Consider the following 27,494-nt stretch of genomic DNA (forward strand, 5'->3'; position numbering starts at 1 on the left):
TAGATGTCATAGAGATCCCTAAATTTCTATCAGATTTAGAATAAGGGATGTCTTTTACTATTTAAGAATTTAAGGATTTAATCACAGGTTTGTTATGAGCAGATACAAATAAAAAAAATATGGATTTTGATCATATGTCAAGTATGGATGTACTGCGAATCCAATATTAATAAATACTGAATATTAGCAAAGTCTGAATTTAATTCTAGTTGTACTAGATCTTCTCTAGATTGCACATTAATCGATTTCAATATGTTCTAAGCAGATTGGGTCTAGTCATATTTATATTATATTGAACAGACATGTCCTTGAATGGACAAGTCTCCACATGGTGGAGACATGTCCATTCAGTACATATCCATAATATGCAATGATTCACTAATAATCAAGCCCGATCATGATTAGTTATCATTTGCCCTAAATAACAATGCAAATGTAATCATCGATCTTGCAAGACAAATAATCTGAATTAAATCTGAAATATATGTTTGCATATGGCCCGAAACTATGATCATGACTCGAACACTATACATAAGATGAACATAGAAATAACAAGGAAGAATTTGCAGAGGCAGATCGAATATATACTTGGATATAATGATCATATCAAAAAAAATGCAGTCGGTGGCCATGGAGGTCAAAAACAGCAGAAAAATGGTGTTTGCAGGTTATTTGTAAACGCTTGTTATTAAAAGAGACTGAAAGGTCAATTTATACAAAAGAATAAAACGATGTTTCCTTAGGAAACAATCGTAAAGAATAGAAACATTCTGTGTTTCTATTCTAACAGAGAGCTAAAAAACGAAAGCAAACTAAAGCTAACTAGATATTTACAATAGATGACCATTAACTAATAATAGATGACTATCTATTATTGTTATAGATCAGATATATTGAATGATAATAATTTGTATTCTACTGTGATTATATATATGCATTAATATATGTAAGATACATTGGAATAGATGTATGTTAAATACAGATTATAATCATCTAATTTTTATCTGAACGAAGCTACATTATCAACATCCAATGTCCCAAAAAGGGGACATTACAATTCTCCCTTCCCAGAGATTGCTTGCCCTCAAGCAATTTGCACATGTATGCCCAAACCAAATGCCTAGATCCCATTTTAACCTCAAGAATGTTGCTCTACCAATCCAATGCCTATGCTGATGTAAGAATTACCATATATGTAGTTGTGAAGCAATTTATCAAGATCCCACTTATGTAATATACCAAAAATGCCAATGCCAAGATGCCAAATCATCACACAGTTGGGACTATTAGGCAAGTATTGTACACTCACCATGAAAATAATTTGGGGTTAACTTGTCAAGCACTTTTAGGTTGACTTGTCAAGTATTTTTAGGGTTTACTTGTTAACTGACATTGGTAAATTGCCTGAAAGGGTATAAATAAGCTGCGGTGTAATGTAAAATGTATCAGACTGTGATGTGGTCTTCATTGGATAATAAGATTAGACACTACGTTTGGTGGATGTGGCCCAAGATTGGGTAAACCACATTAAATCTTTGTGTTATTCCTTTGAATTATTGATTATCTTTGCATGTAACTGTTAAATTTTTATCTTCTAATCCAAATAGGAACTTTCAAATATAAAGAGATAATAGTATCCCAAGGAGCTATCACACTGGACAACTCTCCAACTCTAAATGATCCACCATGGAAGTGCAAACCCCCCAACATAGGCACATGAAAAGTCATATCAACCCATCCTAAGTTGCTAGTGTAACCTAGAACAATACCCATAGCCCTGAAAACTCTAAGAAAATGGAAATCAATGCCACATAATATATCCTGCCAAAGTAAGTCAAGAAAGACCACACTAGCGAACTCCCTACTAACTACAATCTAGTGTATAAGAAAGAATAATCCAGTCAACTATAAAGTAAAAATCTTAGTATCTCCCCTCATGAAATCCCAGACAAGACTATGATCCATCATCTTCAAGGGACTAGAATAGAAGTCAACATAACAAACACTGGCATCAACTAACCAAGTATTGCCTCTATGGTCAACTACTAAAACACATGACACTGATAGTTAACCTCCAATTGCAGGTATCTTGACACTCGCTAAAATCAACCCATCATCATCTAAGAGCACACATAATAATGTTATGAAGTGACCGTTGTAACTCAAATTCCCCTAAGAGTAAGTGAAGAATAATTGAGTTGCAACCAAAGGATTTCCCACAACTAGTTGCACTAAATTCTGTAAGCGCACAAAATCAAATTGATACTGTGAAGGAACTAGTACAATAGTAAAAAATCTAAAATACCATTGAATACATGAGTCATGAGTATAGAAGTAGCTGAAAATCCATCTATTAAGATCAAATCATATCTACCATCCACACTCAATTAGGAACTCCTCATCTACTAAACCAAACGATCCAACCAACTCATGTGTAGATTAGAATCTGAGCTCATAAGTAGGTCGATTGGTAAGTGGGCAGTAATACTAACTTTAGAAATTAATCCACTACTTGAATCTTGTGACCAAACCTCATCTTTGGAAACTGCACCTCGGTTCCAAATCATGCAATCAATTCCATTCTGATCACTAGATTCAAAAAGAACTCCCTCATGCAACTTGAAGAATGGATTATAAGATATCCAATCAACATCCACCTCAAACAAAGAATTGTCAACCAGCTGAATATTATCCTTTACTCCAAACTCACACTGAGGTTTTCACTGGTCCAAAAATTTATTACTTGATCTTTTGGGATAGTTATCTGAATCATTATTTTATTGAATGTTGTCAAGTTCCTTAATCACTTCCTTGAAAACTCAGCCATTCCTCTATTCTCTTGCTCCCTGAAACGATTAGTGACAACAATATGATCTTTTCCTTATTGAAGAGTCATTTGTGTATTCTCCAATATCTCGAGTATATTTAAACTCCATGCTAAGTGTTGTCCTACATTTTGTCACCACAAAATGTAGGGAACAGTACGAAACTTTTTCAAATTAGTTTCGCATTTCTCTGAGTTTAGTTCATTATTTAATTGGTTAGTATTGATCAACCAATCTGTAACAATTGATATAATGAATCTTTTTACTGAAGGCCTTTGTCAAGTCTTTTTCATTTTGCTTTCTATCAAGCCTTTGCTTGACTTTTGAAGCCTTCATCATTCGTTCTTTGCTTTTGAATGTGTGTTTGTTAGTTTTTAGTCCTTTGGTTTTGCTCATGTCATACCTTTCGTTTTTTCCTTTGATTCAGTCTAACCTAGAGGTCAATCGGAGTTGTCAGTCAAGAGTTATGCCCATTTTAGTGATTCAAAAGTGGACCTTTTAGGTGCAACAGCACAAATTAAAAATATGATATATATTTTCAATTTGACATTCAATTTTTGATAAATATAACTTATATTCACTTTTTGTTATGTTTTTAAGTTACTTTAACTTTAAATTTTTAACTTAAAGTGACTATAGTGCACTTTATGTTATAGTTTTAAGTTGAGTTACTTTTTAATTTTTCACTTAAAATAACTATATAAGTATATAGTTTCACTTTAATTTTTGGTTTTAAAAATCAAATGTTTATTTAAATGTTACTTTTAAATGATGTTTATATGTTATATTTCAAAATATGATAAATGAATATTGTTTATGACCCATTTTGTAACATTTTTATAATTTTAAGTGAATTAAATGACTTACAGTCTTCATAAGTAGACATTTTATATGCAATAACATGTAAAACCCATCAAAAATGGACATTGTACATGTCACTGCATATAAAGTTTACTTTGGTGGACTTTTTTGATGTCATTACATCAAATGTCTATCATAAGTGGACCTTTTTGATGATATTGTATCAAAAGTGAAGTCTTCATGCTTAGACATCTAAAGGTGAGTTGCATTTAAAAACATGCATCCTCCCTCAAAAGGTCTGTTTTTGTCTATGAGCACACTTTAAAACATGTAATGACACCCAAAAAGTGTGATTTTGGAGAGATGCATGTTTTATAATATGTGAGAGATGCATGTTTTCGCTCTGCTAGGGTTTTCTACCTCATGCGATTTTTCAGTTCTCTTGAGTACGTCTCTTCGTCTGAACTTGCCTTTTCTAGGCAACACCTGTCAAACCGCATTTACTGCAGGAGTCTTTAGGCCTTTTTATCATGGCTCCAGCTAGCGGTGACCCCATTGTTTCTAGTGTGCACGCTGCTGCTTCGGACTGCCATGGCGCCGCCTCCGAACAAACGCCCGCGCAAGTTTGTCTCGAAGGTCTTTCACGAGGTAATCCTGATATTATCCTTCCTTTGCAAGAATTTGATGTTGCATGTGACTGGTTAGTGCACCACACCTTGATTAGTTATTTTGTGGGTCAGACTCCTCCTAAAGCTATGCTCAAAGAATGGGTTAACGAGAGCTGGACCCCTCATGGGGTCCGCCTTGATACTGTGCAAAACCTTGCCAAAGGTTTTTTTTAATTTCGTTTCGCCAACCCATCACAAGCAGAGGCGGTTTTCACCAACGGCCCTTGGTATGTTCGTTCTTCTCTGCTTGTTTTCCAAAAATGGTCCCGAGTCTTTACTGTCTCGGATGATAAAAAGCTTAGGGTCCCTATGTGGGTTGAGTTCCCAAGTTTACCCTTGCCATGTTGGCATTTCATTGAGTCCATTGCCCAAACCCTTGGCAAGGTTGTCACCAAGGAGCTTGAGAAATTCTTTAATGCTCGCCCTCAGCGTCGCGTTTGCATCGAAGTTGATCTTTCCAAGGATCTTCGTGATTCCGTGGAAATTCAGATTGGGGCGCAAACCTTCTCTTAGAAGGTGCTTTACCTGAACCTACCTAACACCTGCTATAGGTGCCAATCGGCGGAACAGAAGATTCCAGATTGCCCCTTAGTTACCTCCAGGGAAAAACCCGCGCCTAAAGATGCGCCTGCCAAACAAGCCGAAGGGAAAAAAGATGACTGGGTTTCTGTTGGACACAAGGGCAAGGCTGCCTCGACCCCTTTGCAACCCAAGCAATCTTACGCAACGGTTGCCGTTGTTCCTCCTATTCCCACAGGACGGTCTTCACCAGCTAGCGTGGGGGCGCAGGCGGCTTCGACAGTCCCTCTTCCGAGGGGTTCGCAGGTTTCAAACCCTACTAATGCGCAGGGGATCAAGGCCGCGCCAGGGCTTCTGCCTTGGTCGGGGCTCGCACTTCGTTTGCGGTCTCTTCCATTATGCCACCAGCAACACGATGTTCTCGCAATCCTCCTGGACGTGCGGAGGTACCAGAGATAAAGCGTCAGGCTGTAAGTTCAGAGGATTTCCCGATTGACTTTCACCTGGCCCCTACCTTCTTGCAAAATAGCTACTCCTCTCTCAAGGATGAGGATGACATGGAAGAGTCTCATGAACTGCCTTTCATGGAATGTTAGAGGTCTTACAGACATCACCAGAAAGTACTATGTCCGGGATACCCGTCATAGACTTGGTAATTTGGATTTTTTGTGTTTGCAAGAAGTTAAGATCTCTGGTTTCATGCTTGATGCTGCTTGCCGCGTCATTTGGCCGGATGGCGTTATGTTTTCCTCGCACCGTGATGCTTGCAGAGGTGGTGTAGTTACTCTCCTATCACCTCACCTTCATTCTGCTATTATTTCACACGGTTCTGACCCTACGCATAGAATTGTTTGACTTTTACTTTCCATTAACAATCACTCTTTTGGCGTCATTAATGTTTATGCTCCCAATGACGCTGTTGAAAGAGCCTAGTTGTGGGCCTGGCTAGCTGACAATTTGCCTCCAGCTACTTGGGTCATGTGTGGGGACTTCAATATGGTTGAAGTGGCATCTGACAAAGAAGGCATTCTGCCTTTTCATTGGACAGTTGGGGAAAGAGCAGCTTGGTACCACGTGTAATAAATTGGGCCTGTTTGATCCCAACGCTAACCACCACCAAAGTAGTGGGGTTTGGCACACTTGGTCCAACTTTCGAGCTGGCCCAGATCGTATTTTAAAACGTCTTGATCGTGCCATGATCTTTGCGCAATCTTTTTTCTCCTTTTCTAAGGATCGAGATTTGCCTGTCATTCCTCTGTCAGATGTCACTTTATCTGACCACTATCCTATTTATTTTGGCATTACTTGGCAAACAGCTATCCCCAAGGTGGCTACGTCTCAATTTTACCTCAACAGGTCAGTTCTGATGCATGCTTCCACCATCTCACATATCCTACGTGTCTGGAATTTAGAGCCACGTCCGCACTCTCACAGGGGATGGATTCAATGGTGGAATGATGCCATTGCCAGAACTGTGCGATTCCTGCGCATTTATGGGCGTCAAGTCGCCATTTTTAGAAAAAGGGCTTATGCAGCTAACAACCTTGCCCTCAAGAAAGCTTCTAAGGCTCTCACTCTTAACCCCTTTGATACAGATCTGCAAGTTCATCTTGCCAAGATTCGTCATAACAAGCAAGTTGCTGACAACTATGTTGCCCGTGGAGCTCAACTAAAGGCTTGTCTCCACTGGTTGAAGTTTGGAGACAAAGCCTCAAAGGAATTTTTTCATGCTCTCCGAGCCCATCATACCAAAGTTGGGATTCAAAAGCTCAAACAGGGCACGACTGTTTTGTCCAGTCTCCCCGACATCCTGCAAGCGTTCGTTCGTCATTATGAGAACGTCTTCGCTTCACAGGAAAATTCGGTTGCCCAGGAAGATGGTCTCCGAAAATGCATCTCTGTTACTCCCAACTACCTTGCGGGGGAACAGCGTGCTTTCTGTGAGCAACTTCTTTCCCTCAGGGATCTTAAAGAGGCTGCCTTTTCTATGGCAGATGACAAGTCCCCTGGGTGTGATGGATTTCCCTGTGAGTTTTACAAGCACCTCTGAGAGCAAATTGGCCCTGATCTGCACAGAGTCTATCTTGAAGCATATCATTCTAAAAGCTAAGGAGCCATTATAAATAAAGGAAATATTAAATTCATACCTAAGGCTGGTGATCCGGAGGACATATGCAATTGGAGGCCCATCACCCTTTTGAATGTGGCTTATAAGATAATTGCCAAGGCACTCTCTCTCAAAATTAGGCACATGCTGCCTCTAATTGTGCGGCCTGAGCAAACTGGCTTCATCAAGTCCAGATGCATTCTTGATAACATTATTGTTGTCTGGGAAGGGATGGAATGGGCTCGCAAGTCCAAACAGAAGGCTATCTTTCTGAAGATAGATTCTGCCAAAGCTTATGACTGCATTGAATGGCCCTTCATCCTAGCTATGCTCCAGGCCCTAGGATTTGGTCCCAACTTTATTCAATCCGTGGAGATGCTTTTTGGTGATGCTAATGCTTGCATTACCATTAATAATTCGTAGTTTGAGGCTTTTGGGCTCTTTCGCTCCATTAGGCAAGGTTGCCCCTTAGCTCCAGCGCTTTACGTTCTTGCTCCTGAAGGGTTTGGGTACTTGCTTGCTCATTCTGTTTCCTCAAGATCGGTTCGTGGCATTACCTTGCCTGATTCTACTTCCCAGCTTGTCAATGGGCATTTTGCTGATGATTCCTTCCTTACTCTCCTTGAGGAGGAGGAAAGCATCAACAATGCGCTTTCTTGTCTGCAGTCTTTTTGTCAAGCTTCTGGCTCTGCCATTCAATGGCATAAAACGCTCTACTACCGCCAGTCTTTCTCGCCAGCACCACACTGGCTCAGCCAGTTTGAGTGGAAATGGGTCACTCACGGTGAAGTTTTTCGCTTTCTTGGCATCCCCTTTGCCTTTCAGACTTCCCCTCTGGAGCTTTGGAATGCTGTCCTTGCTAAGATTGCAAAAAAGCTTGATTACTGGATTACCAAGCCGCTCTCTCTTGCTGGTAAATTCCAGATTTGTTCTAAGATTCTGGCGGCCACCCATGTTTATTATTCTTCCTGTTGGGCTCCTTCCAAAGCTTCCTATCTTAAGTTGGAACGCCTGCTCAGAGATTTCCTCTGGGCTTCTGGTTCCGATCATCATGGATTTCATAGAGTCGCCTAGGAATTTTGTTGCCTCCCTAAACAATCTGGTGGCCTCAGTCTGCTTTCCACTCACAAACAAGGCCTTGCGCTTTGTGCCAAATGGATCATTCGAGCTATTACTGGAGATGAAGCTTGGAAGATTCTGGTTCGCCATTGCATTTCTTCCGGCTTCCCTATTAACAGACCTGCGTAGAAGGGGATTGGTTTTCAAACCCTTCTCATCATGCGCAATCTTGTTGTCATACAGGGCTCATTTGTTATCAAGAGCATCTGGAAAGCTTGGGAGGCTATCAAGCCCTAGCTTCATTGGGCTGGGGATGACTTTCGTAATGGTCTCTCCTTCAATCAACAGAATATTTGGTGGTCTCCCCCGTTTGCCATTCAAGGTAACCCTCTTGCTAAGACCCAAGGTGCAAGTACTCTTCATTTTTTCAAACGTGGCATCAGAACTATCAAAGATCTCTTTTCCAAGGTCACTATGAGTTTCAGGACCTGGGAAGACATGCAGGTTTAGTACCGTCTTGTCCATGCAGATCGGCAGACTTTTGACCTATTGCTTTCATCCATCCCTATACATCTAGTGCACAAGGTCGGAATTCAGTCTGGTCGTCCTTGGTGGCATGACTAAAAGTGGTATCCTGGCACTCCTTTTGCCAACTACAAGCCCAATAAGGGATACCGATGGCTTTCGCCCCATCTTCCGATGGTAGACACGCTCAACAAGAGATGGCATTTGCAATCTTCGCTTTCTCAATGGTGAAAACGCTTCAATACCATTTGGTGCACTATTACTGAGCCCAAGATCGCACACTTTGCTTGGTGCCTTGCTTTCCAAGGTCTTCCCCTGGGGCCTCGGCTCAAGCACATAGGGGTTCCTGATCCCAGATGCCCCTTTTGTGGCCAGCTTGAGTCCTTTCTGCATATTTTCTAGTTTTGTAAACGTGCGCAAAATTACTGGCACTGGATTCACGATTTTTTCAAGCCCTTTAGGCCCAAACCATTTTCATGGCACATGATCCTACTGGGTGATTGCCCCAGAATTCCCAGAAAGTACTCCCAAATCTGGCATACATTCAGGATGGAAATTTTGTTTACTCTGTGGAAAGATAGAAATGTTGTTTTATTCACACACAGCTTTTTCGATGTTAACATTGCAATGTACACTAAAGCTTGTATTTGTAACAATGTTATTATGCAGATATAGGTGCAAGCTAACAAAGTTGCCCTAGAAGTTGCTCACATGCAGGAGCTGCTCAACCACTGGGGCAATGCCCCTTGCACTGTGGCTCGAGTACCTCCAGATGCCTCGACAAACACCTCGACGCCTTGTGGCCGCCGGCAACGGCGCCACTCCTCAGGCTGCCATTCGCACACTCCGCGCTCGCAGGCCTCCCGCCATCACTCTCCCAGTGGTGGGGCTGGTAGCTGGCGGTGCCGCTTTGCCTCTCCACCCCGTGGTGGCTCTGGCTGGTCCCCGCCTCCTCCTGGCGCTCATCAAGATACTGCTGGCAAATGGCCCTGCCTGGCGCTGGCGATTTCCCCTCCGCGGCTTGAGGTCAAAGATGCGGAGGCTGCCACTAATCCCCCTGCTGCTGTAGCTCCTGATGACGGCTGGTCTGTGCCCAGCCCGCCCCCCAATCCCAGAACTGATTGGGGTTTCAATGACAAAGATGATCCTCCCCCCTCGACTGCCACTGCTTTGGCAGCCTAAGGTTGCTTTATATGTTTTTTTTTTATGAATAGTTGCTTCTTCTGGCTGATGCCGTGTGTTTAGTTTCGGCTTTGGCCGCTTAAACTCTCTCGCGGAGTGATCGTGTATCCCTAGACCCCTTTTTTGTGAATTGTATTCTTAGTATATTTTTTAATAGAACAGGACTATTCATCATAAAAAAGGTCTATTTTTTATCAAAAAACATGTTTTAATATATGCTATGACAATCAAAAAGTCCATTTTTTAACAAGAACGTGTCTTTTCCCTCCAAGAACCCGATTTTAGAGATCATGAAAGATTTACTTGATGGTTTTGCATGAAATCTTTTCCAATAGCGTTTTTGCTTAGACATGGATTTTCCAATATTGAAAATGGATTTATCTTGCTAAAAAACAATTTTTCACACTCCTTCCAAGGGCACATTTTTGGAACAATCTTCAAATGAATCCATTTTGAGTGATTTAAATCACGTTTTTGCAAGAAACAGAGGAGTTTTGGCATCTTCAATCATTTGCTATACATCTTGGCTCACATTTTTGCACTTAGAAGCCAAAAATGAATTCATTTCATGCCTTTTATGAATCACGTTTTTGCTTAAAACGCCCAAAAAATTGGGGTTTTTATCCACTTTTTTGTGTTTTGAAGCCACTTTTTTTTGCATTTTGATCCATGTATATACATTTGGGGAAGTTGTTTTTGCGTTCCCAAGTCAAAAATGACTCAATAACACACATTTTTTGGCCACCTTTTTGCAAAAATGGCTCAGATTTTTGCATTAAAAAGTCATGTTCTTGTTCAAAAAACTTTTTAAATGACTTTTCAGCCCATACACTTGGATTAAGAGGGGTCATTTTTGAGTTTTAATGTGTGCTCTTGTCTTTGAAGACCACATTTTTGACCTTATTATATCAAATTCGACCATTGAATGTCCATTACTTGCAAGAGCAAAAAAATCAAAAAGTTGTTTGAAAATCTAGATTTGAGGGAGAATTGGTCTTCAAGTCTATAAAACTTGCTACTTTGGCTCTTTAACCTCCAAGTAAGTGGACATTTTCAAACTTGCTCATCAATTCATGCTTATCTTGCTATTTTCATGCATATTTTCGCTTAAGATTGCACATTTGTTCATATATATGCCATAAAAAGTGCATTTTGCCTTTAAAAATGATGAAAACTCTCATTTTCACACTTTTGGAATTTCCCTAAATTCCAAATTCGAATTTGCAAGTTGAAGTGGTTTCCTTGTTGACATGTTTGAGTCTTTTGCCAAAGGCATGTGTTTGTTTTGTGCTTGTTTTTGTGCTTTGTGTTTGCTTGTCGATTTTCTCCACTTTGGAGAAGTTACAAGTTATTTCCCAAGAACTTGTTTTTGCTTCACTTCATGTGAAAGTATCATCACGTTTCACTTTCATTTTCCATATCACAACACATCGCATCTCATCCGACAAATGTGATTACATGTTTTCCATCTCATTCACCATCCGCACATGCATGTAATCCCATTTTCCACTTCCATTTTCATTCTTGCCTCTCCATATGCATTCGCGCCTCCATAAGCAAATACATGGTTTTCCACTTCCCATGTCATTACATGCTTTGCATCTTTTCCATTTGCACTTACATGTAAAGCTCGTCCACCATTCATCTTCGCTTTCCATCTCATCCTTCATCCCTTGTTGCATGTTGCATTTACATGTGATCCATTTTCCGTGTAATGACGTCTTGAAAGCCCAAGTCACATTTTGGAAATCAACAATCTCTATTTGCACGCATTCCCATGCGCCAAGCACTTCACTTTGGAAAAAAAAGAGGTAAAGGTGTTGATGGAAAGTTGTTCCGAGTTCACATTCAGACACCATCGAGAAGGTTTTCAAAGTATCAAAGACTCCAGTTTGTGTTGATCTACAAAAGGGGAATTCATGACCATTTGAACAAGAAAAAGCTTGATCACATCAAGCTATCAAAAGACACAACATCATGGTTATCAAGGTGAATGCAGTGACACGAAATAAAGGAACTCTCGATCCTGTTATCATCCGGGAATCCATCGCCAAGTACAAGGCCGTTCAGAACAATCCCTAAGATTGTTTCAATTCTCTTTTGTCTTTCTTCTTCTTCTTCTTTGATATTTGTAATTGAAGAGAAGGTATTACATGAAGATGCGTAATTACATGTAATACGACTTACATGTGTAATTACATGTAATGCGAGTTGCACGTGCAGTTGCGTGTAACTCTATATTTTCTCTTTTAGTTAGACTAGGTCTAAGTTGATTGAGTTTCTCCCACTTTTTCCTCCACCTTTTTCTCAACTCCTGTGCCTATATAAAGGAGTGCCCTCTCATTGTAAAAATCATCTTTTGTTGTATGCAAGAAAGCTCTGCCACATTTGTGCAAGCATAACTTTCATTGTGTAGTACAAATTTGGGAGAAAAGTAAATAAAAGAAGCAATTGGATTCGAAGCTTTGACTAGAAGCAATTGTAATAGAGCAAATTAGAAGCTTTGACTGTAATTTGTGCCTACTGTCTTGATTCATGTTACTATTGTGTGTTCAATAATAGAGCATAGTGATTTAAGAAGCAATCGGAGCCAAAGCTTTGACTGGGGGCGGTTATGGAAATATATAGCTAGAAGCTTTGTCTATAGCTTATACTTCTTTCTTAATTCGCAAAATAGTTAAGTTATTCTTACCTTTAGGAGTCTCTGTGCCCTAATTGTAAAGCTTTTCCATATAGAAGTAGGACCGGACTTAGAGCCAAACCGGTACATTTTCAGCTAGCCTTTGAGTTGGTGAAGGTTTATCGATATCACTGTTTCCATCTCTTGATAGAAGTGTAGATGGAGATTCACCCTGCGCATTACTCACTCCACAAGTAAGTGGATTCTTTCTTGAAAGTTAAGAAGAAAGGATACTGGTAACACCCTTTTTACAAAATCTCTCGACTTCTTGCTTACCTTGAGTTGATCCAAGGAACAGTGAGAAGGGGGAGCCTTCCCTTTAAGGTAGGAGAGACTGTCTTACACGCTGTGGCTAGTCATCCCATTTTGTGACTGGATTTTTACCCAAAACTGTCAGTTGCAAAATATCCACCCAACACTAAGCGTATTGACCTAATCCTTATTTCCCTTCAATTTATCAATATACACTTCAGAAACTTTTAAGATATGATTTTTGTCTTAAAGTAAACACAAATATTCAGATTTCACAGATCCAAGTGCTACTTTGACCACTTGCAAGTTGGCAAAATAAGAATCACCTTTTGTGCCCCTCTGTCCTTTCCATCTAAGCCATCTTGTAGAGATCTTCAATGATCTATGAGTGTCATTATAATGTACTAAATCTGCAACAACCATATCATCGGTGATCTTCAGTTGGTCCTTCAAAGTATGCATCTCAACACCATCATCTTGAACTACCTTCTTTGATTAGTCCTCCAAAACACTATCATGCATAAGTGAATTAAAACTATAAAGAACACATGATTCATCACACCTTTTGAGGGTGTTGTAAATGTCATCATAGGCCCCAAACTCCTTTCTCGATTGATCTAATTCCAAAGTCAAGGTTGTTGCTATGTCATCATTCTCAAGCAAATTTCTCACCGTATGAAGATTCATGCACCTCACTAGAAACATCTTGAGACTCCGACATGTTCTCTCCTTGAATAAGATGATCCTCATCAAAATGTTTGTCAATCACAACTTACAAGTCACCAGCATAGAAATTCATATATCCCTAACCTATAATAACAGCTGAATCCATCTCCTCACAAGCATTTATGTTATTTTGTTAGAACAAAGTTGTGGAATTCCTATCTTCTTCATCGCTGGTCCAAATGTTTTTGGGTGACTTATCTTCCTTACCCCACAACTGTGATCAGATGTCCAAGTTTTCTGAGATGTGAAACAAATCTACTCCCTCCTCATTTAATTCTTAAGATTTTTGGAAAGCCCTGCAATCTGTAAACCCATTGAGATTAGCTTATTTTCAGTCATTTGTTTCTTGAACCTTTCAATCTTCTGCTCAATCAGCCCTTTTGAGAACTCATAAGCCATGGGTGAGATATTATGCTCCTTTCCCCAAATGGCCAACAAGTCTGATTGCAACGGCTTGTAGATATTATCATCCTCATCTAAGATTAAGGACATAATGGTTTGCATACAAGCCCTCACATTGTCTGGATGTAGTTTTCTGATTTTGGTTAAAAAGCATTGAAACATTTGTAGAACAATTTATCATATTTGAGATCCAATATAATGATAAATGATTCGACTCTTGCCATAATTTCTAAAATATTATCCCTCTTACCAAAAGTAGAGGCTTTGACATCATGTATCTCATGTAGGCTCTCCACAGTCAACTATAGAACTTTCTTCAATGTGTCATCATTATAGGATGTTATAAACGTTGCTGTTTTATGATCTCACTATGACAAAAAGCAACTACAATCTCACATCTTCATAAGGATGTGAAGCCAAGATGTTCGATCTTCAAACAAGTTGATTCCATTCTATGATGGCCCTAGTTATTTAGAGGTCATTCTTTATTATTTGTACTTAAAACCTAGGAACGACATAACACATCCTTGATCATGATTGATAGTATTTATAGATTCAAGCATGTAGAATTTTTTAGGATAAATGTTTTGGATCCCACTCCACAATCCATCATCAAGATAAGGAATTTTTTTGACACACTGAAGAACTTGCGCCTTTATAAAAGGAGAGGAGAGGGAGATTAAATAATAATTGATAAAACGGGAATCTCAACTCAACAAGGTTAAATCAATTACAAGTTCAGAAAATACTAACCTAAAATGATCAAAAACAAACCAAAAGCCTTAGATGATGAAAGAGCATGTGCATAGAAACCAAATGACATATTATTGCAGAAAACATCCAAATTCAAAAAAGCAATCAGCATTACCAATAAATATACAATTTTTCTTTTCTACTAGCAATACTAATTGCGGAAACAATTAAATTCAGAATACAATCAGTATTACCAATAATCATAGAAATTTTAAATATAATTAGTACTGCTAATAGCAAAATGAAAGTTCAGACGAGAGAAAGAGGATGCAATCAGAACAGTTCATTGCTCGTCGTTCACTTCTATCCATGTTGGTTCAGTGTTGAGTCGAGATTTTTTTCCCTCATTTTTCATTCCATCTCCCTTCCCTTCTATTTTTATAGGGTGATCATTGATGTTAAAAATTCTATACAGTTGAATCCAGAAGCACTGTGAATCATAATCACTGATCAGTTATGTTATATCATTATCCTTCCCATCAGAGGCCATTTATTTAGAACGAATCTAATCAAATCAAAAAGAAGCTTCATAATGCCAAATGTGCATTAATCTTAACCGAAGTTATGTGACTGGACAAAATCAACTTACTCTTGAACTTCCAAATTATAATGTGCATTAAGCTTAACCGAAGTTATGTGACTGGACAAAATCAACTTACTCTTGAACTTCTAAATTATCTGGCGCTTGATATAAATAATGAAATTCACAGCTTAATTATTGCATTGAAACTCTGTTTCTTCTACCAGTGAATATCAAAAAATTAATCGACTATTTCGAAGGGGTATGACCAGTTTATTTCATGAGCCTATCCCCACACACAGATCAGCCCTAAAACTACACAAATCTCTAGAATTTATTTTAAGCTCCTTGAACCCTAATAACATTATTAGACCCCCACCACGGGCAATCTGAACAGTTGCAGAAATAATTAGACCCTATTGGACTTGATAGAAAACAAACAATGATGAATTATATAATTTCAAGTCAGCAGTCACCGAGCAGTTTAACAAAAATACTGAGAAAGCATTTAAATCAAAAGAAGATGGGATGTCAGCTGATTCGCCGCTTACCTCATTTCTTTGGCGAATATATCCTGAGAATGAAAATTAAATCTACATACGTCGACTTATAGAGCTTATGTCAAACTGAAATTTGATAACGTCAACATGGCGGTGGCGAGAATCGATCCCAGATACATATTCGAAATTATATTTAAGAATCTGTGATTTGTTTTACTAGTTTCTCTAAATTGACGGGAAATAAAACAGGCGTCAAACGATGGCCATTTATCCGGCGTTAAACCCGGCGATTATGTGTGTGAATTGTTGGCGGCGTGAGGTGCGTGTGATTATTCAATGTGTGGTTGTTTCTGCCCATCACCGTCAATTTATACTACCTCGTCTGCCCTTCCACCGTCTGGCCGTCTTCAAAAATTTCCATAGTGTTTTCTTTAATTTAAGTGAATCGGCCTCGATTCATTTATTATAAACTTCTAAGTCCTTATTCTAAAATACTAGCTATAAGAATTATTTGAGGGGAAATATACAAATAATTATTTTAATTCAAATAATTATTTTAATTCAAATTATAGGGTTGATGATGATAGTAAAATTATTAAAAACAAGAGCTTTTTGTCAGCTGGAGTCCCTATCTTTATCTTTTGGGTTAATTGTAAGCAAAATGTTTAGTGCAATTTATTATTAGATTGCCACAAGATTTTATGGAAAATTTACAAGAAGCAGGCAATGCACTATCTTTTATAACTAAGATCTCTAATAGCACTCACGTAAAAAATAGTACTTTAAATGCACAAATGGACCAATTAGCAATCAAAGAACTATTAGCACATGTAGAATCCATTGCTAGTACATGTTTTTTTAGAACTTTTTATGAACAATAATTAAATGGACTAGTTTCTCCTAATAAACCTATATAATAAAATATAATTTAGATTCTATTTATTCACACCCCCAAGCCATAAGAGCACATATACCATATCCAAATATGTTTTTATTATCATATATAAACAAGGTTGTAGTGCAACTTAGTTCCGACCTGTTAAAAAATGAGATAATTTTTTTATGTGGATTTAGAAATATAGATAATATATTTTGTAAAAATAAATTAAAATTTCAATGTATTAAAAAATATTTTTTATTTATTTTGATTTAAAAGATACATTTGAATTTGTTAAAAATAATATTTTGTTGATATGAAATAAAAATATAATATTTTGTAAAAAGAAATTTAAAATTTCAATGTATTAAAAAAAAATTTGATTTATTTTAATTTACAAGAGACATTTGAATTTGTTAAAAATACTATTTTGTTTATATTTTGTTTATTTTGTTTGTGTAACAGGTAACAGGCAATTATTGTTTGAGTTATAATGGCAAACATTCTTCCTTGACACGGCAAGGGATAAGCGGAGGCGTTGAAGGAGTTACGGGCTGAAATGATGAGTTAGAAGGCAAAAGAGCCACCCCTCTCTCTGCAACTACACTTCCACTTCCACTCCCATTCCTGTTTCCTTCAAGCTACGTATGAAGATCATTGATCTGCTGCAAAATTACAGACGGAGGCTCCCAAATCGCTCTCAAATTGCAGACGGTGGCTCAAAATCTGAGCCTGGGGGCTTGGAAGGCAAAAAATATTGGCCGGCCACATACCACAGGGGGCTACGCCCATATGACCCTGTTATAAAACACGGTATTATTGATATTTGCATTAGTATTCACCATACCACCAGCGGCTTCAATGGCGCCTCCAAATGTACTCATACCAGAGCCATTAAGGCTTCCCAGAAATCCCACATTGCCATCAAGATGCCCCCCATCTCTAGCATTCCACCCAAGCCGTTGGTCACATGGTGATGCTACTCTTGATGTTGTTGGTTATGTTTTCTTCTCGGTGTAAAGGACATGAAAGATTGCAGGCGATTCGAATCTAAGCCATCAACTATGGATGAGGATAAGAAGGTGCGCGACTTTTAAGGCAGCAGATACATAACGTTCCCAGCGAATTGTTGGTGGCAAGAGCTTCCCATGTGTTCGGTAATGGTGTATAATAAAATTCAAAGGAATCAAATCAAGCCCTCGCATTTATGGATCTTCCACATTTCAAAACTTGTTGTCTTTCTAGTTACTGACAATTACTGACAAGAAGATTAAATGCATCCTTATCCTTTTAGATTTTTTTCTACATTTTCCAATTCAAAAAAAAAATTTAAGCCAAGGAAAATAGTATCTGACCAATTAGAAAAAAGAATTTATGTTGTTATAAATAAATTTATAAATATACTGACTAAAACTTTAGGAAAAACTTTGGGTATATGATTGCTTTTTCAAAAAAAGAAATAGAGGGGGGGTAAACAAAAACATTAGTTCCCTGCCTTATATTAAGTGATAGAGGGCCACACCACCCTTACTCACTCACAATCAAGAAAGCAACAATACGGAGACCAAAAAAATGCTTCACAAGAAATTTTATTATACTTGAAGATCCTTACAACACCCACAAGATGATATCAAGCTTCTCCTTGAGCTTCTCCTTCCACAACTTCTACTTCTCAAGTTTCTACTCCTCGAGCTTCCTCTTGAGCTTCCACTCCTCAAGCTTCTCCTTGAGCTTCCACTCCTCAAGCTTCTCCTTGAGCTTGATTACAAATGATAATAAGCTTTGCTTAAATAGGCACTTCTAACCCAAGACATTACAAACACAACCAATGTGGGATAAAAGGTAAATACAACTATCTTTAAAAAAATATTAAATTCCCACCCAAATACAACTAAGCACTCAACAAATATTAAATACATGATTTATCCAAAACTTTCTAGAATTTCCACCTACACACCTCGATTAATGGAATGACAACTATTTTTCTTATTTTCTATTTTATGCCACCTATGCACCTTGAAAATAGAAATTCCTCTTTTTTTTCTTTTCTCCTTTTTATTTTTTATTATTTCTCCTCTAATTTTCGTCACTTTTCTCTCTCCAAAAAAAAAAAAAAAATTTTTTTTTTTTTTTTTCAATTTTTTTTTCATGCAAGATGCTCTTGCATCAGACTCCCCCGGTAGATAGAAAAGTGTCTCCCACACTTTGATGCCAAAAGAAAGATCTACCACCATCTTTATCTTCACCAAAGGCTTCCACCTCAACGGGGACAAGAAAACCACCATGCAAATCTTCCACATCTGCATTACTCTATCAAACACTAGAATCTCAACCATCCAATCAACAAGCTCATGCCCAAGAACAAACTAAATGTAATGCTTCATTAGCAAACTCCCATTCACATCAACAACTAGTGCGTCCATACCAGCAATAACAAACTCCACATCAGCATCCACATGTACATTTCCATCAACACATGCCAAACTCTCAATACTAGCAACCTCATTGCTCACAACAAGATGCTCTACAATACATAACTTACCTCCAACAACAACTGGATCATCCATGACCAAGTGCTCTGCAACATACAAGTCACCACCAACATCAACTAGATCATCCACAACCGAGTGCTCCACAATCTCCTCAACCAATTGATCATGAAAACCAACATCTGTCCTAACATCAATAACATTAGGAATATCTTTAGCAACAACCTCTAGTTGCTCTACAAGTTCTGCATCAGGCTCCATAAACTGATCAGCAAAACCATCCTCTTCCACCTTGACCTTCTTAGCTTTAGCATCCAACCGAGCAAACATCTTAGAAAAATTCCTCTCCACTATATCATGGATTTTCGCAATCATCTTAGCGTCCAATCCTCTTGGAGCCATCTCCCAAGATCTTCGTAAACCCTCTGCAACAAATCCTTCCCACGCTCCTTGTGACAACCAAATTGTTTGCAAGTCAGATCGCAACCTGCCACCTCGCACGAACAATCAGGAACCACATCATAAGTCTAGGACAACAGATTTGCAGTCCACCAGCTCTGATAAACTTTGCCCAACCAAGGTCCTCGTACAAATTGCCTCACACTTTGGCGATCTGCTTGTACACTCAGGATCTCCCGCTCTGATACCACTGATAGAGGGCCACACCACCCTTACTCACTCACAATCAAGAAAGCAACAATACAGAGACCAAAAAAATGCTTCACAAGAAATTTTATTATACTTGAAGATCCTTACAACACCCACAAGATGATATCAATCTTCTCCTTGAGCTTCTCCTTCCACAACTTCTACTTCTCAAGTTTCTACTCCTTGAGCTTCCTCTTGAGCTTCCACTCCGCAAGCTTCTCATTGAGCTTCCACTCCTCAAGCTTCTCCTTGAGCTTGATTACAAATGATAATAAGCTTTGCTTAAATAGGCACTTCTAACCCAAGACATTACAAACACAACCAATGTGGGATAAAAGGTAAATACAACTATCTTTAAAAAAATATTAAATTCCCACCCAAATACAACTAAGCACTCAACAAATATTAAATACATGATTTATCCAAAACTTTCTAGAATTTCCACCTACACACCTCGATTAATGGAATGACAACTATTTTTCTTATTTTCTATTTTATGCCACCTATGCACCTTGAAAATAGAAATTCCTCTTTTTTTTCTTTTCTCCTTTTTATTTTTTATTATTTCTCCTCTAATTTTCGTCACTTTTCTCTCTCCAAAAAAAAAAAAAAAAAATTTTTTTTTTTTTTTTCAATTTTTTTTTCATGCAAGATGCTCCTGCATCATTAAGGCAGGGACTAATAATAATATTAGGAGTGCTTCTTAGTCAAAAATTTTATATATAAAGAAAATTATAGTGTTCAATGAATATTTTGAATTTGATGTTTTTTGATTAGATGTTTTAGTTCATCATATAAATTAATCATTCTAAGAATGGATCTAAAATTACCTTTAAATTGGAGGATGTACTTGTAAATTTGAATCATATTCATCTATTTATCAAAAGTTAAGTCACCTTGATATATTTAACTCCAATCTTGGAGTAGTATTGTTTATATTATTGTGTGGGAAGTTGTTAAATAAAGAAGGTTTTTTTTGTCAAATGTCTATTATTGACTCCCATATAATAAATGTGCAATGACTGTTGGAATATCTTAATGGGAAGAAATCTTCTGAGAAGGGGGGGGGGGGGGGGGGGGCGTGAATTAGAAGTACTGGTCTCTTAACAACTTTTATACCCTTAATAACATATAACTGAAATTGTCATGCATGCATATAAACATTAAACAATCATGTGAAACAAACATTCATCACCGCATAACACTTGGGATTTTGGTGACCCAAAAACCCTCCAGGAATAAGAAGGTAAAACTAGGGTGGGGATGGTACCCACGAAATTACGGCAACAATTGATTTCAACCACTTCTGATGGTTTGCCCTATTAAAGGCCTACCCTGTTAAAGGCTTTACACTGTGCCAATAGTGACCTAGTTAAAGGATTTACAAACACTTTACATGAAGTGTTACCCTATTAAAGGATTTAATCACCTTTTTAAAGGATCTACAAGATAGTTGTTAAGCTAACCTATCAACATAGGGTTTCCTTTCTAATACAATGGCTAAAGAGTATTAGGTATAATAAACCTGATAGCTTACAATCCTTGATTGTTGAATACAGGTGCTTAATCTACTTTCCTTGAACTTGATCTCCTGAGATCTTATATTCGTTCGTGTCCCTTGCTTTGTTCTGATCAACTGAATGTCTAACTGTTGTCTTTTCCACTTAATCTTTTTTTTTTATCAAAGCTCTGTAACAACCTTAAAAAGACTCTGCAATTCCTTCTTATCTCCAACTCACTTTCAATGGCATCAGGACTCCCTTATAAAGATTAGTGGATCATTATGCATACTTGGATAAAGTGTTCCCACTCAAAACCTTGAAATTCACCCATTGGTTGCATGCAATTCCAATTTTCGGATAGGCTGCATGAGGATTGCATAGGGAAAATGGAAGGATTTGATCTTATCTCCTTATCATGTCATGAGTCATGCATAACCGTTTTACATCTTGGTTTGTGTTGGCACAGACTCTTATGCTAATCTTGTGTTGCTCGGCACATGAGGTAATATTGATGCTTGGCACCATCTATTCTGGATTGCTCAGCATCCACTGTGTTTCCTGTGTTACTTGGCTCCTACTGATTCCTTAATTACATAGCCCTTATTATCTTTGCAATGCTCGGCACACACTGTCTTTTGATCTACTCGGCACATGTTGAATTCTGTATAGCTCGGCATATACTGAAATGTGTTCTACTCGGCAACAATTGTAGTTTGATCGGCACTTTCACTGACTCGGCACATAAAGAAATTCTAGCTCGGCTCCCATTGTGTATTCGACATGTATGGTTAAGTGTGTTGACACTCATTTGTCAATCTTTATTTATTTGATCAACAATGACAACTAAGATGTTGTTGTAAGGGGTTAATGTGATGTCAATGTTCTCTATGTGTTAGCTAGTTGGAGGGAGTCAATAAGGGCCAAATTTTAATTTGGGACTTTTGAAGTTCAACGGTCAGTTTTGTATATAATTGAATTGATTCAATTATGTGACTACAAAATTACTCTAAGAAAAGGAAAGAGTAAATTGAAGATTGAATAAATATTGGGGGACATGAGCAAATGAAATTAGGTAAGGGATTAGGTTGATTTTTGATTTTTGTGCTAGAATACACCACATGTAGAGTAGTCATTACTTTAAGGACAAATAAGTGTAAGAAAGTTGAGAGAATCAGCATGCATTTATTCACTATTACATTGTGGTCCAGCTCTCATGTGCATTTAAACTAAAACGAAGATGTGTTAAAGTAAGATAAATAGTCAATATGAAAATAAAATATTCCACTTACTTGAAAAGGATAGAAATAAGGATAACAATTGAGTATATTATCCTTTATTTGAGTAATCTATCTTAGAACTTATAAAATAAAACAAAAATTGAATGAATGCAATTTGTAGAACATTTAAAATTGATAGGCACTAATCAAAGAGTAAAATATAAAAGTGAAGTGTGTATGTTTATTATTGAAATAAGGGTTCATGTAAAGATAGAAAAGAAAATGCACCTCCATCTGAAATGGAAATTATTATGAACTAGTCACGATAACTATTCTCACCAAAGGAATGTTGGTGACATTATTTTCAGCCTCTAGCTTTTTGCACATCAGAGATGTAAGAAATTTGATGAAAGGATAAAAAAGCAATAAGGATGTAAACCCCCTAATATGTAAGAACATTAAAAAAAATGCCACTAAATGATCCAAAGAAATCATGTATAAAAGAGATGTCTCTAATGATTATAAATAACGAGTTCTAAAGACATGAATGAATGACAAGAAACATAGATCAATGTACAATATCACTATGAAAAGCATTGATAAGACTATGAGATGTAATTTCATTAAATATAATTGAGTGTATAATCATTATAAGATAAGATTAATGTAGGCATGTAGTTTTAAGACTAATATAAACATTTTAACGTAGACATTATAATCATGTAAGTATGATAGTAGTAATTGAAAACAAGTTGTGTTATAAGTGGTATTCCTCCGAGTGGAGAAGCACGAAGTGGAAGAAACATTTAACAAGATGTAAGATATAATATAGAAGATGAGATGAAAGAAAATACATACACAAAAGCAAGGGTAGAGTAAAAAGGGGAAAATGAAATAATGAAATACATTACAAAGAGGAGAAACAAAATTCAAGGCATGACAAAATATTATAAATCATAGAAAATATGTTTTTGGTCAAATATTGAGAAAGATTTCCAATCACTCAATATTTTACATTAGATTATTATAAATGTGATGATAAAAGTAGGAGAGAAATGCACAAGTACAACAATAAGGCTCCACTAGTCAAAGTCTTAAACCAATAATGTGAAATTAATCTTCCATCAATATATATTTCTTCCCAATCACAAATTGATATCATATTATCATCTAATACAATTGATTTATTTAATTTTTGCATCTAGTAAGTCATTATGTTAGGTTCTAAACACATGTTACTTAAGTTTATCGTAATATTCCTACTTTAGATGGTATTATCACATTATTTATTTTCTACCTTAAGTGGGCCTTCTACCTTTGGTAGACTTACGACTTTATCATTTTTCCATATTTGAAATTTGATCCACCTTTAGTAGATATACAGGTCACAAATATCTTTTCACTTTTGAGGTTGATCTGCCTTTAGTGGATATGTGACACTTTCACCTTTCCTCCTTAGTTTGGTGATAAGTTGTCTCATTATATATTGTGTCATGAAATTACAATGCTTCTCATTATCTTATGTACTTTGATATTCCCACCTTTCTCTATTTAACCAAGGCGTCTCCTTTTTAATATCACTTCAATTTATTCAATGAAGTGAATTTACTTAATTTAATTATTTTATTGCATCTTTGGTGAGAATACAATTTGTTCTCGTCATACTTATCATGTTTTGTTATTAAGTATTTAATAAGGGCTCTAGATCTTGGGTCAATTCTTACATGACATTAAAGCTTCTATAGTGTCATTAGTTAGACTTCTCAAGATATTTTTAGTCATTTTTTTAGGGACCTATATTGTCCTAAAATGTTAGCACACATGATTGGATGCTTTGTGAGGACCTATTAGACCCATTCTAGTGATTTCAACATCTGAATGTCTATTATGTTTTATCTTGGCAAGATGATCCTCTTTTCCCATATCTTTTAAGCATTCTATGCATCCCATTTAAATTTGAGCTCATTTCTCATGTGACATGCCACCAATGGCGACATGTCCATGGGTTTTGGGGCCCAAATTTTACTCAGGACTTTGTGTCAGGGTTTTATTAGAGGACTTCTTTTGTGGTTGGTCTGGAACAATATTTAATCCCAAAATGATGGAGTATATATAAAAAAAATTCCTATGTCTCCTCATTTTTATATACATTTGTGATGTGCAACTTTTGCAATGAAGCTATCAACATTTTCAAGAAATCAAGAACAATTGGGCAATTGTTCAAAATTTGAGGGCAAGCATTCAAGATCAAGATCTCCATGTCTCCAATCATTAAAGATAATTCAAGTCAAAGGTAATATTCTCCATTTGGTGAAATATTCCCCATTTGGTGAAATATTCCCTCTTATGATGGCCAATTAGAGGAATTCTTAATTGAGCAAGAAGATACATCCTTCCACCCATAATCTCTCACCTTCACAAGTGTTTATCAAGTATATCTACATTCAAGATCCAGAAGTGGAATTTCTAGATCTATTCATTTGTAATGGAATATGTTATTCTATATATCATATTCCTATGCCAACTTTTTCAATCTCAAGTACATTCAAGCATCTTCATTGGTATGAGTGATTTCTATATCTGTCTTTGAGGATTTATGCAAAGCAAATCCATCATTTGTCTTTCTTTATGCAGTTTAATGCCATTTTCTAAGGTTGATTCCTAAACAAGGGTTTGAAAAAGGAAAAATTATTTTGACAACCTTTTCCCCAATTTTATGTGTGGAAGAATAGGTTACAAAGTTATCTCGCTAGATTTGGGAAGATTGGGAGAAGTCAAACGATCTATGAATTTTTTTACAAAAACATCAAGGGAAAATCACCATTAACATCATGTCTTAGGTACATGTCATCATTATCATCATGTCCCTAACATTTTGAGATTATATTTTAGCCATAGGTTAGATCTATCTTCTAGTTTGCATTTATGTACATCTTAAATCTCTCTATGTCTATTACAATGTATTTTACCAATTTTCAATCACTTTCCTTATTAATGATTTACATTTCTATATTTAGTCACTATCATTTTATCAATTACATATTTTGGATAAGGATCATTGTCCCAATTTAGCACTTGAGTCACCTCTTGAGCCTATTGGGGCATCTCCTTTTGAAATGTGCAACCAATGAAAAAGGAAGTGATTTATCCATCCATATATGTTTGCTTCCATTTTTACCTTGTACATATTTGGTGAACCTAGTCATAGCATTTCTAATTCTAATTTTATATTTTGATCTACATTGTATTTTTGTATCCCTAAGAGACTCATGATAAATATGGATAGTAGGTTGCACCGTATGAAATGACCTCCATGATTTTAGAAGTCATCTCTTCATAGCTGGTGTTTGGGAAAAGGAAGAAGATAACCTTAAACAAATAACATAATCTAAGGGAGATGATTCACCAAATAAAATCGTGTAGGATGGGGCTAAGAGTGCATAACATAGTATTATTAAGACTTCACCCTTTATGGTCAGAGATCCACATATTTATTCTCATTGGACTGATGCACCATAGACCTTTCATTATTGGATAGGATACTAAGAAGCCAAAGTCAGCATACATTGGTAAAAAAATGTTCATATCCCAAGTATGGAAGTACTCATAGGGGTCCAAATAAAGACACAAAACTATAGAAGAGTGTGAAAAACTCTTCACCTATGGACAAAATATGTGACATTATTTTCTAAAAAATAGAAATAATTTATATAAAGTTCAAATGAAAAGACTTCACTTCTTAAAACTAATCTTCTTGAGGAGTAGGTTACAAATGTACAATTCATCCTTTCTTCTAGATGTATTTGTTAAGAGAGAGAAATTGTCATGATGACAAGTACATCCAAATAAGAAAAATTATTGCATCAACATAAATAAATTGGATCATGTATGCAAAGAAAGACATTGTTAAACATAGACATAGTTTCCATATTTCATTAAGAGAAAGCATTCCAATCATGGAGAATATGCCCCAAAATACATCAAATATTACAATATATATACCCTTAGCTAATAATCTATAGAGATTTTTTTTTCTTGTATTAAAATTCTCTAAAAAATATTTTAGAATATTTATCAACTCATTGGATAAAGTGCAATGTCCAACCTCCTTTCTTCTTATAAGCCCCCATATTTTATAGAAAATCCCTTAATTGACATGATCAAAGAATGATCATGATTAGTTATAATCGATCGACATGCCAAAAAATTAGGTATGAATCTATCAATCCCTCATGTTGTCGACAAGTGTCTCTCTATTATTGGTGATTCTTAATTGTTCACTAGATGGGATAAAAGAATGAACAATGGTGGTTTGATTAGAGATGACCATGATTGTATGAACCAACCAAAAATTGTACTTAAGAAAGGTTTGCATTGTCATTAGATGTGACAACCTTCATGCAAGAGCATATTACTCAAATATGCACTAGTGGATCTTGAGAGTGTGAGTATCCATGGAGGACATACATCATACTTGAAGAGATTGAAGGAGAGACATCCTCTGCAAAGGGGCTTGAAATTCTATTGAAAGTGTATTTGCTAGAAGGTTTCACACACATAGGGCATGTCCCTTCAATAGCTCAGAATCTCCACTCATGTATCTGCACATGAAACAAGCAATGTTAGAAATAAAATGGGTAGGCATATTTCCATGCATGCTTATTCTCTTTCATGTTTCTCTCTTCTACATATGTTATGTTCATAGCCATTTTAGTATGCTAGAAGGAGCATGTTAATGTTCTGGTGATGGGTCTTTAAGAAGATCCATATCTGGAGCTCTAACAAAAAAAATTCAACACCTTGCAGGTATCTTTGAGGCTTGTGAATGGGATGGATTAGCTGCAATAAGGATCAAGTTGTCAACCATTCCACACAATGAGGGATATGCTTTCCTCCACTTTTCTGAAATCTTTCATGTCATCTGAATTTCATCATGATTATCATGCTATAATGTATTTGATATGTCCACATCTTGTATGGTGCTTCTATTACATCTTTTCATTTTCAATAAAGATGAAGTAATTTGCAATTTTTATTTCTCATGTGAATACTTTTTCTATAATGTGGAGAAACATAGCAATTCTCACATGGCAAAAAAACATTATGTTACTCTTACATCTCTTTCTCTTTACTAATTCATGCAAGATTGAACAAACATAACTCATGGTGTCCACTCTTGCATTGTAAGAAAAATTAATGTCCACAGCTCCACTTAATACAAGGAATCAAAATTCATAACTCA

At 36.7% G+C, this 27,494-nt stretch overlaps 1 protein-coding gene across 6 annotated transcripts in view; it reads right to left on the minus strand.

The window, feature by feature from the left end:
* The window catches only part of LOC149543521 (SEC14 cytosolic factor family protein / phosphoglyceride transfer family protein), a 160,090-nt gene extending 144,229 nt beyond the window's left edge, over positions 1 to 15,861 (minus strand). For 4 of the 6 annotated variants that reach the window (XM_089798314.1, XM_089798316.1, XM_089798313.1 and 1 more), the window contains exon 1: positions 15,571 to 15,861. The gene's annotated coding sequence lies outside the window, so the exon portion shown is untranslated. Of the gene's footprint in view, positions 1 to 15,158; positions 15,501 to 15,570 lie in introns of those variants that run through there. The other 2 variants (XM_089798315.1, XM_089798317.1) reach the window with 2 other exon arrangements.
* Positions 15,862 to 27,494: the final 11,633 nt, after the last annotated feature.

The sequence above is a fragment of the Cupressus sempervirens genome, chromosome 8 (assembly GCF_028749045.1).
Source record: "Cupressus sempervirens isolate cs-2001-9-10 chromosome 8, ASM2874904v1, whole genome shotgun sequence".
In the NCBI taxonomy this organism is placed as follows: Eukaryota; Viridiplantae; Streptophyta; class Pinopsida; order Cupressales; family Cupressaceae; genus Cupressus; species Cupressus sempervirens.